Here is a 12,156-nt window from a genome sequence, read left to right as displayed (position 1 = left end):
CAGGTACTCCTGTCCTCCTTTTCCCACTTGACCTGACTTTAAACATTAGCATCATCTGGTTTAATACATATTTACTTTATTTGTTTAGCATCTGTCTCCTGACCAGAATGTAAGCTCCATGAGAGCAGGGATTTTTTGTTGTTGTTTACTGCTTATTCTCAGCACCTAAAACAATGTCTGGCACATAATAGTACTCATTAACAAATAGGTATTTGTTGAATAAGTAAAATAACAAAAGGAACTGCATTAACATCATATACCAAATTGTGTTTAAAATAATATAAGGTATTACCAAATTGCAAATGGATTGTTTCCAAAGGTTTTTAAGTCTGATGTTTGGAAATCAATATGCTTTTTTTCATATGAATATAAAGTAGGTGCTGTTATAATCCCCATCTTATGGTTGAGAAATTTGAGGCCTAGGTTAAGTGACTGTACTTAGGTTTCTGATTCCAAGGCATATAACCAGGGCACTAAATTCCCAGGCCAGATCACAGCACCTTCTGTGAGTTATATAGTTCTGATTTAAAGTATTCTACAAAAAGGAAGAACTACAATGTAAGACACCTATCTTATACATGAACAGCTGTATTTAGAGTCTAGACTGACCTCCTCGGTTTCTAGATTGTTCACTCAACTACACCTCTTCCTTGATAGGTCTTTCTGCTTTCATCGTCCTATCTGCTTTCTTCCTATACATCAGCGTCCCTATTTTCCTGCCCCTCTCTAGCTTAGATTCCATGATCCATCATTTCAAACAGACATTTGCCAATATATGACGTCTTGCTTTTTGTCCTTTCATTGCCCACGCTGTAAAACCCCAACCCTCGATGAACACAACTCTGCATATCTTCTACATACCTGTACCTTGGCTGCTGAGTTCTGCTCTACACATTAGATATCATGATAAATTCAAAACAAAGAAGTCTACTGGGCTCTCAGTACTATGTAGCAAATCTGTGATTCTCATGCACTTTATCTCTCCCTTAACTCTTTTAAACCCTCTTCTCAAAACTTTTTTTCTTTTAAGAGTTTATTGGGGAAGGAACAGGACTTTATTGGGGTACAGTGTGTACTTCCAGTACTTTTTTCCAAGTCAAGTTGTTGTCCTTTCAATCTTAGTTGTGGAGGGTGCCGTTCAGCTTCAAGTTGTTGTCCTTTCAATCTTAGTTGTGGAGGGTGCCGTTCAACTTCAAGTTGTTGTCCTTTCAGTCTTAGTTGTGGAGGGTGCAGCTCAGTTCCAGTTCCAGTTGCTGTTGCTAGTTGCAGGGGCCACAGCCCACCATCCCTTGTGGGAGTCGAACCGGCAACCGTGTGGTTGAGAGGACGCGCTCCAACCAACTGAGCCATCTGGCCACCCCGGAGCTGAGCGGCAGCCCACTGACTTCATTCTAGTTGCGGAGGGCGCAGCTCACTGGCCCATGTCAGGATCGAACCAACAGCCTCGTTTCCCAGAGCTCGCTCTCTAACCAACTGAGCCACCCGTCCGCCCCTCTTCTCAAAACTTTGATCATCTACTATTTCTTCCATTATTTTCAGATTACCTTTTCTTCTTCATGGAGAAAATATAAATTTCGGAAGAGAACTACTTCAGTTCTCTGCAACCAAATCTACATATGGGTCTATACCTATGCCCATTCTTTGTACTTCTTTCCTGCTACATTGGAGAGCTTGTCCCTCCTATTTAAGTCCAGTCTATCCACTTGTCTTTTGGGTTTTCACCTCTACTTCCTATTCAGCAATACCATGTTATAAATTATGCCTTCTCTCTCTTGCATCTTCAACCTCTTCTTCTCTATTGGCTTCTTGACCCTAGCATTTAAGCATACTCATGTCTCTTCTACGTTAAGGAAAAAAATATTCTCTCCTGGATCCTGTTGTTAACTTCGCTCTCTGTAACCCAAGTCCTCAACAGAGCAGTATACTGGAAATTCCCAAACACAAATCCATGGACTGGTATCAGATTACCAGGAGATGTTTATGCATTTGTGGCAAAATAAGAAACAAATAAGTTAATATTGTTCATGTCTACCCATTTAGCAAGTTCAAGATATACATGTCAGATTAAGGTTACCAGTCGTCTTTTTCTGAGGATTGTCTTTTATTTTGATGTTATAGACTTCGAACATTTTTTTTTGAAATTTAATGCTTTTTATAAAATTATGGTGTTGGTAAAATTTTTTTAAATATGTCTGCTTGGCAAAACAAAAACTTGCTAATCCTGTCTAAACAATACAAAATTTTTTTGCATTTATTACTGTTCCTTTAAATTAAAAAGTGTGGAACCCACTTTGTTATATCTATTTCCTTATCTCTCAGTCACCCACCAATGCTTTCTAACCTGGCTATCAAACCAGAAATGCTCTCACTGAGGTACCCGATGAGCTCTGCAATGCAAAAGACAATTTGATTTCACTGCGTTTTTCAGTGTGTTAGATAAAACTGACCACTCCCTTTTCCTTAAAAAGCTCCCCTTTTATGACATCCATTACATTACATTCTACTGGTTTTCTGAATCCTTCCTTGACTTCCTTTCCTCAGTCTTTTGCCAGCTCCTTCTGTACTAAACTGTATTACTGTGGAAATCCTAGGATTCTGTCCTATGTACTTGTGTTAATCTATGCTGTCTCCATGGTGATCTCATTCCCTCCTGTAGCCTCTATGTCCAGATTGTGTATCTGACATGTCCACATGGTATTTCGTAGGCACTTCATGACAAGCCAGAAACTAAGCTCATCAGATTTACCTTCTCGCTCCAGATCTGCTCTTCCTCCCTCTCAATAATTCTTATGCTCAAGCCGGAAATGTAGGAGTTGCTCTCATTTCTCTCTTTCCTTAGCTCTTACATATAATCTCAATCATGAAGATAGTTAATTATGTTTTAAACCATCCCGAAATCTGTCATCCTCTCTCTACTCTCGCTGCCAATGCCCAGGTTCAGGCTATCATAATTTCTTGCTTCCAACACTTCAATTTCTTCCTACCTGGACTCATAGTTTTCTCTCTCGCCCTTCTCCAAAACGTCCTGTAAACTGAAATCAGAATGGTCTTTTAGAAATGAAAATTGAATACTCTCACTTCCTTGCTTAATAGCTCTCAGTGATTTCCCATTACCTTAGAGTCAAGTCCAGAATTCTCAACATGGCTCAGAAGGCTCTGCTCGGAAGCTGAATTGCTTCTGAGCTTTTGTTGCTCATTACTACCCCCCAGTCATTCCCTTTCAGCCAAATAAATTCTTCCAAAACACCATGATCTGTCCTGCCTCAGTGTTCCTGCTAACCGGGTTCCTTTGCGTGGAAGATTCTCTCCTATGCATACCTTCGCACATACAACTCCTACCCATCAGCTTATGTCCTCCCTGACCTACATCTTTCCAAAGGTTAGTCACCGTATTAGTCATTTCTCAGCTATCCTGTACTTTTCCTTGTGAGTTCTTTGCACACTTAAAATTATTTATTGTTTGTTTGAAGTATGCCTTCCTTAATAATCTGTAAACTCTTATCAAGACAGGGACCATGTCTATGTTGTTTATTACTATATCTGCAATATCTAGCACAATGCCTGACATGCACTGGTGTATAACACATATACGATGATTAATTGACTGATTACTTATAGAACTCAGGATCCTACCCTCGAAATAACAAGGGTATTTTGTGGCAAAATGTACCCAAGTTCTAACTGAGGTTCTACAAGGCTGTCTCCCTTCTCTCCTCTTTCCTCAACCATACTTCTTTCATCTCTCTCTCTCTCTCTCTCTCTCTCTCTCTCTCTCTCTCTCTCTCTCTCTCTCTCTCTCTCTCTCTCTTGCTCTTTCCGTACACACAAATAGTATTCAGTCTCCAGCCTTTCTATAGAAAGGCCTTTCTCACAAAGGCCAATTTGTGATGGGCATTAAAGAAGTGTGAGTTCTGGAAGAAGGACTAGTCGAGGACGGCTGAGGGGTGACCTACGGTGAAACACCTTGGGGATCAGGCTTTTATCTCTGAGTATCTCTGAGATAAGCTTTCCCTCTATTCTCCAGGCTCGAAAGTAAAGTTTCAGGGATTTTCTTTTTTTAGTAAAGATGTAGGAAGCAGAGATTTGTCTACTGTTTGGGTCTCTTCAAAGAACTAAATTATGGCTTTGTTTAATCCTGTAAAAATTTTTTTGTTTCTTATTTCAGTATTTTCTACTATTTCTTCCTTTCTACTTCTTTTGAATTTATTTCAGTTTTCCCCCCACTTTGTAAGTTGGAGGCTTAGCTCATTAATTTGGAAAATTTTTCTTTTCTATTATAAGCATAAAGACCATACATTTAGTTTAAATCTTGAAATTAATTAAATTTATAATTTCTACTTTTGCTACCTCCCTAATGTTTTGATATGTAACATTTTCATGATAATTTGGATGATTTTATAATTTTAATTTGATTTCTTCTTTGACCTATGAGTTTTTTAAAATGTATGTTTAAAAAATTTTCCAAATGTGGAGAATTTTAAATTTATCTTTTAAAAACACTCCATGTGTGCTTGAACTTTCTTTCTTCCTTAGCTCTGTGTTAATTTCTATAATATAAATTCCAAGAGGGAGTAGTTTTGCCTGTTTGATGGTTTTCTCTATATGATATGTATTTCTTTTATGGTTAGTATATTGGAGAATGGTAAAGAAATTAGTGCTCTTCCATAAATTCAAAAGGAGGCAACTCTATGTCAATGATAGGAATCACTTGCAAAATATCAGTTAACTTTATAAGTTATCGTTTGTTATGATTTCTCAATAATTCATTGCATTTTGAGGAATATATGGTCTTTTTTTGTTCCTTTTTTTATTTTTGGAGGCTAACTATGGCTAAGGGTGGAGTCAATTTTTGTGTGAAATGTTCTTTATATATTCTTTAGGTCACACTTTATGTTTATACTGTTCAGTTCTCTGAGTGTTGTCTGCTTGATTTATTAATTATTGAGAGAGGTAAGCTACATACCTACAGTGATGGTAGATTTGCCAGTTTTTCCTTGTAGTTCTCAGTTTTTGAGGTTGTTATTAGATGCATGCAAGTTTAGAACTGTTTTATCTTCATAGTGAAATCACTTTCTTTTTTTTTAAATTTATTTTTAAAATTTATTGGGGTGACAATTGTTAGTAAAATTACATAGATTTCAGGTGTACAATTCTGTATTACATCATCTATAAATCCCATTGTGTGTTCACCACCCAGAGTCAGTTCTCCTTCTACAACCATATATTTGATCCCCCTTACCCTCATCTCCCACCCCCCACCCCCCTTACCCTCTGGAAATCACTCTTTTACCATTATATAGTAACCTGGTTTATGTCTATAATTCCTCTTGTTTTGAATTTGTAACTAACATAGCTATAATGTTTTTTTGTTAGCATATCTTTTTTACATATACTGACTTTCTGAATTCTTATGTTTCTTTAAACGATTTTTGCTCAGTATTTAAAAATCCAATTGAAAACTTTTGGAGCAGTTGGCTCATTTATGTTCATTGTGATGACTAACATTTTCACATTTATTTCTGCCATTGTATTATGTGCTTTCCCCTTTTTTCTCTGTTTTGCCTTCTTTTGAGTTAATGTCTTTTTCTGCTTGTTGGATGATATATGCTCCTTGTCTTCTTTTAGTGGTTACCCTAAGTATTTTAATTTGCCTATTTAACAGAGTCTAAAGTTAGTCAACATTTTTTCCTCCTCTTAAACAAACCAATGACCTTGTAATAATTTAAGTCCTACACCCCAGTTAAATGCCATTATCTAATAATTTAGTTTTAACATCCCTTTTACAAATTAAACATTATTGTTGCTCTTTTATATACAGTCAGTTTTACCAATTATCTTCAATACTTTTGCTTAACATTTCTTCTGGCATCTCTGTCCTTCCCTCTGGGATCATTTTCCTGCTGCCTAGACTTTATCTGTTTTAATTTCTTTTAAGAATGATCTATTGTGATACATTTTCTCGATTATTTCCTGTTGACAATGTCTTTATTTTGTTTTAGTGCTTTTTTTGTCTTTTTCTTGAAAGATAGTTTCATAGAGTGTAGCATTCTAGGATGACAATTATTTTCTCTCAGCTCATGGACGATACTCTTCTGTTGTCGTTGGCTTCATAACTGCTCGTGAGAAGCCAGCAATCAGCTGAATTACTATACTTTTGCGAGTGATGACTCTTTTCTTTTTGGCTGCTTTTAAGATGAAACTTTTTTGTATGTAGCTCTGCAGTTCCACCATGTGTTTAAGTATGTGTTTTTATTTATCATTCTTGGGATTCACTGGGATGTCTGAAAAATTCTCAGTTGTTATCTCTATTACCTTTGTCCCATTTTTTTCTATTACCTACATCTATTATCTCTTTCTAGTTCAACAGGGCACATATTAGACATTCTCATTACATTCTCTGTGTCTCCTAATCTTTATTTTATCATATGTTCCATCTCCGTGTCTCTGTAAGCTATATTTGATTTCATTAATTCAGGTATCTACTAATTCATTAATTCCCTCTTTGGCTGTGTTTAATCTGATGTTTAATCCATCCACTGAATTTTTAATTATTTTTTTCATTCAAATCTGCTTAGTCTTTTTATAATTTCATATTTCCTGTTTATATTCTGTCTTGTTTTATTTCTTTCAACATATTAAATGTAATTATTTAATATTCTGCATTTTTTATTTTATTGTATTTATTTACTTTTTTTTGGTTCTCACTAATGGTGCCTCGTTTCTCTGTGAATTTTTAATTTTGATTGTGAGCTTATTTTCTTTGACATATTTTTGGATAGGATTTAAGGTCAGAAAGGCAGAACCAATTGACACAACTTTAAACAGAATTCTCTCCTTGAGATTTATTTTCTTTTTTAATCAGAAGTAGTATGATTAGGGGTCACAAACCCACTTATAGGTACATCTCAGAAAGGTTTTTTTCCCCTTCCTTTCCACTCAGTGCCAAGCATAAGACAAAATATTGCTTTATTACCCCATTCTGTAATAAAATTTCTCATGCACAGTTACCCTGAATGTAGTCATACATTTCCTCCTGGGTGAGTCCAGGCTCCTACCTCCAGTATCTTGGGCATTTGTCAAAGCGAAAGCTGAAAGTCTGCAGGATTTGGCAGAAACTTTCAGGTGAGAGCTACCTTTGGTACTCATTTGTCTCTGAGGATTCCTGTTTTCTCTTTGTTTGATATCTGCAGATTCTTTACTTTCATGTACATGAGTGGTGTTTAAAAATATTTTATCTAGTATATTAGTTGTTTAAATAAGGAGTGCCATTCATGGTATCTTATCTGCTTGCTGTACCTGCTTTTGTAAAATAAAGGTGACTCTCCCCCACTCCTCCTGGGTTTGATGTGAGTGAGAGGAGAATTCTCAGGAAAGAAGAAAAGAGAAGTCAGTACATTTAGTACTGATTAGTTTGGGACTCTGTGTAGCTAAATGGTAGGTCTGTCAGCACCATCCCTCCAACTCCTACATATGTATGAGTTGCAGTAATGGGGGTAGGTAAGAAGAAAGAGTAGTAAATGTGTCCCCAGACATATACAATGACTTTTCATCTTTCACTTATTATTTACACCATATGGCAAATTGATCAACAATTTTCTAATATTAAAGAGAAAACTGAGGGTCCTGATTACAGTTGGAACACGGCAAAACGTGGAATTTCTTAGAAGTAATATGTTTGTTATATACCATGTTTCCCTGAAAATAAGACCTAGCCAGACAATCAGCTCTAATGCATATTTTGGAGCAAAAATTTATATAAGACCCGGTATTATATTATAAGACCAGGTCTTGTATTTTATTGTAAGACCGGGTCTTATATTAATGTTTGCTCCAAAAGACGCGTTAGAGCTGATTGGCTGGCTAGATCTTATTTTCAGGGAAACACGGTAGGAAAATATTAACATTGGATTGAAAAATGATACTTTATAGTCTATGAACTCAATCACTATTAAATTATATAATGTATTAAAAAGAAAATAATTTATTAAGTTTAGAAATAAAACCCTAACTACAAGAAAATTAAATCTGTTATAACACAGAGGACTTAAAACTGATAAAGTACATTTCAAAACTTTTTAAAATGAAAAGTGCACTGGGTAAGGGTTTGAACAGCAAAATTCAAAGGGGTCATTCAGAGTTAGAGGAGAGGATTTCTAACCTAGGAAGAAGGTGTAGCAAGAGCAAAATGTATAACTAAGCTGGTCAGTAGTTAAGGTGGAGTAAAAAATTAGGTGAGTTGATGTGACAGAATTTTTAAGGCAGCTGAATGTAAGGTCAAAGCGTGAATGCTGCAGTCAATGAAACCGAGGATGGGAGACTCAATGAAGAGAAAGACTATGAACCAGGTTTCAGGTGCGTCCAGGACACTGATGAAGAACAATGCAGAATTGTAATGATAATGGATGTGGATGGTATGTGCTTCAAGGACGAAGTTAATGGGTAGGGACAATGAGGAGTTTCAAAACTGGTACTTGGGGCCATGGTATATGATTCTCCAACTCTGGTGCATTGGAATGAGAGCGGAATTCACCTTGGGATAAATCAGGAAGGGCATTTTCATGGCAGAATCAAGAGGAAATTTGTTTATTGGAAATTTTTGTTTACCCTTCAGCTAAGTCTTTGCCTATTTCTCTACGTTGTGAAAGAACACACAGGGGTGGAATGTAGTTATGGCAGTCAAAGGAATATGGATAAAGAAAAGTTGGTAATCATGGGTGCAGAGTGGGAAGAGGTTAAAGAGGCAGTGATGGGATATACAGAAGGCCTCCTAGAGAGGATTTTTGGGCTAAAAATGAAGAATAAGGAAACACGCAAGAAGGTTCTGTTTCTGTAGGCAATTGGGGAAATTATTTTCCTAAACAACAATAGAAAGGGATACATTCAATCAATTCCTGCTGCTGTGCTTTAAAGCTGATGTAAACTAGGATTTATGGGCTAAGGAACTGTGGGACACCTAGGTTGGTCTGAGGCCTGCTGGTGATTTCCAAACAAGTCACCACACTTTAGAAAGCCATTTTACATACACAGGGAGCATCAGACTGAATGAGTGCTGGTGGTTGACTAAATAGTATCTTTGACTTCCCTGAACCTAGGTATAGCCCTGGTTTTCGTTCTGTTTTTGTTTTTGTTTTTCTAGTATCAATAAAAAAGATAAAAGAAAAAGAAAAAAATGCTGCCTTGGGAGAATATATTTAGCAACAAGATAAGAAAATAGGGATTAATAATGATACAGGTATAAGGGCTAATAAAGAAAAAGAGTAAGACATTAGACGTTTAAAGCATTGGTATTCATTATCCTTTTTTCTTTCTATGTGATTTGCTGCAGCTGTACATTTTCTATGTACCTGTCAGGTGACAGGGAACTAAGGTTAGAAGTTATGAGTTGATTTCTTACTTTGGAGTCTTACTTATAATTAACTTTCCACTTTTCTAAAGGAATAAAGAGTTGTGCTTTGTTTACTTTGTTCTCTTCCTTACATTCCACTTAGTATCTGAGGACCAGAAATAGGAAACTGCATGATGGAAAAATAAACTCTAACAAGTAGTGCTACACCCCTGGTTCTCTACTAGGAACTCAAAACAGGATTGCAAAACCTTTTTAGATTTGTAATATGCTGTGAAAAAAAAACCTGCAGATTTTAATTTGTAAGTCCTTGCTATACGCTCTGAAAATATTCTTTATGAAATACAAAGGCAGGGTTGAAACACGAGGCTTAATGGAAAGAACACATATTGTTTGTCCATCATAGAAAATAAACCTCAGTAATATTTAAGACAAGTATCCCAGTGACGTAAAATTAAACAATTATACTAAATGGTGCCACAGATTTTCCTGGGGTATAGTATACAGAAATGTCAAATGTCAAAAAGCAAAACATGCCTTAACACCATTAAGTTCCCTTTATTAAATATGCATTTTTAAAAACATTTTGAAATAATAGGTAGGTGAGGAAAGGGGAAATAAAAGTATTGAATTATTCTTTTTTGTTTTTAATCTTTTCATTAAATGAAATGGATTTCAGTATGTGTGAGCCAGAAAAAAATGTTAGTGGAGTTTACCTGCATTAACCCCCTCAGGCTAATGTTATTGATTCTGACAATAGCATAAAAGAACAATATCATGAAAAGAAAGTCATTTTTGATTTCTCATGCCAGTTATGAAAGCTATCATGCATAACAACTTGGTTAATAAAATATACTAAGCTAGCATATTTTATTAGGGTCTTCTGTGTCATGAGTTTAGAATAACTGAGTTGAATGTATTTCCTGCAGTGAGTTGAAGCCAAGTACTGATGAGTGTCCACACGAGGGCTGACCCAGAAACGCCATAGTATTTGTGTGGGTGCTGGGTTATCTGGTTTGCTGAGTCCATTTTAGGATTCAGGCCTATTTTAAGATGGATGGATGACTCCATTTATTTTAATGATTTATTAACATTTTTGTGTAGGATGTTAGAATTTTCTATCAGTGTCTAGGAAAGCCCAGGCAGGGCCTCAATTTGGGGAAGAGAGAGCGAGGAACTAACGTAAGAGTTCGAGCGAGTCATGGTGCAGTGGCTTGTGCTAGACTAACCTCACACACAAAAAATTAAACTTCGGACAAAATAGCAAAAATTACCTAAAGGTAAGGGAGAGTGACCAAAAGCATGCAGAAACTTGAGAGGAGTTACACTAATAAGAAGGGAATCATATTTTTAACTCTTTCTACTTAGAACAGGCCGCGGAAAGTACCACAAAGAGTAATTAAAACTCATATATAAAACCTTAAGTTTTACTAGTTGAGGAAATCAGAGGAGAGAGTGACCAAAGAATCTGGAAAGTGAGGAAATCCTGGAAAGGGGGGAGCCAGAAGGAGCCACACTGCCCAAATCTCACTGATCTCTGCCCTACTTGAAACAACCCAGCTGAAACAAAAAACTGAATAGAGATTTCAGCTACCTAAAGGGGAGATAGAATCTGCAGGTTGAGATCAAGCAAGTTAACTGCCTACTATACCAACAAACAATTCAGAGGAACAGAATCCAGTTTCTACAATGTCTTATTCACAATGTCCAGAATACAATCTAATTATATCAGACATAGGAAGAAACATGCTCAAAAGAAAAGGCAATCAGTGGAGACCGACTCCCAGGTGACCAGATGGTGAAATTAGTGGACAAGGATTTTTAAGTTAGTTCTTATAACTCTGTCCCCAAACAAAAATCTCCTCTCCCCCCACAAACCCTTTTAATGAATGGGTAGGAAGTTTGAGCAGGGGGAAAAGGAAACTAACAACAATAATAGGATTAAGTGGATTCTAGAAGGGAAAAACAGTATCTGAAATTAAAAACTCACCAGATGGGTTTAACAGCAGTTTGGAGATGGTAAAAATAGGTCAATAAACTTGAAAATAGAAAAACTGAAATCATCTAATCTGGAAAATGTGAGCAGTCGAAACTGGGTGTGGGGTTTTTTCTTTGGTTAGTGCTTTTATTGTTTAAACTTTTTAAAAAATTGAATTATAGTTGACATACAATATATTAGTTTCAGGTGTGCAGCATAGTGATTCGCTATTTTCATACATTACATAATCACCTTAAGTCTAGTTGCCATCTGTCACCATACGGTTATGAGTGTTACTGACTGTAATCTCTATGCTGTATATTACATCCCGTGACTTATTTGTAACTGGAAGTTTGTACCTCTTAGTACTTTTCACCTATTTAACCTGTACTCCCTCCCCCTTCCCTCTGGCAACCAGCAGTTTGTTCTCTGTACCTATGAGTGTTTGTTTTGTTTTTTAGATACCACATATAAGTGAAATCATATATTTGTCTTTCTCTATATAACCTACTTTTAGACAAAGTTACTAGACTGGTATTTCAGGCAAATGCTTGGGCAGATTTCAATAGCACTTTAAACAAAATGTCTCACGATATCCTTACGTGTAAGATAAAAAAATGTGACCCAGATGACAATTTTTAGATGCATTCGGTCTGGACCTCTGCCACGCTCCCTGACTGACTTCAGTGCTGTAATGGGGGTTTGTATGAAGTGCAATGATAGAAACAGGGAAGGAACACTTATCTGTCATCTGTGATTTTTTAAAAATTCGTTTGTTGTCCTCCTTCACTAGAATATAAACTCCATGAGGGCAGACAAGGCATATTTTAAGTGT

Source organism: Rhinolophus sinicus, chromosome 16, assembly GCF_057876585.1.
Source record: "Rhinolophus sinicus isolate RSI-liver-muscle chromosome 16, RSI-T2T, whole genome shotgun sequence".
Classification (NCBI taxonomy): Eukaryota; Metazoa; Chordata; class Mammalia; order Chiroptera; family Rhinolophidae; genus Rhinolophus; species Rhinolophus sinicus.
Note: the sequence above shows the minus strand (reverse complement) of the source record.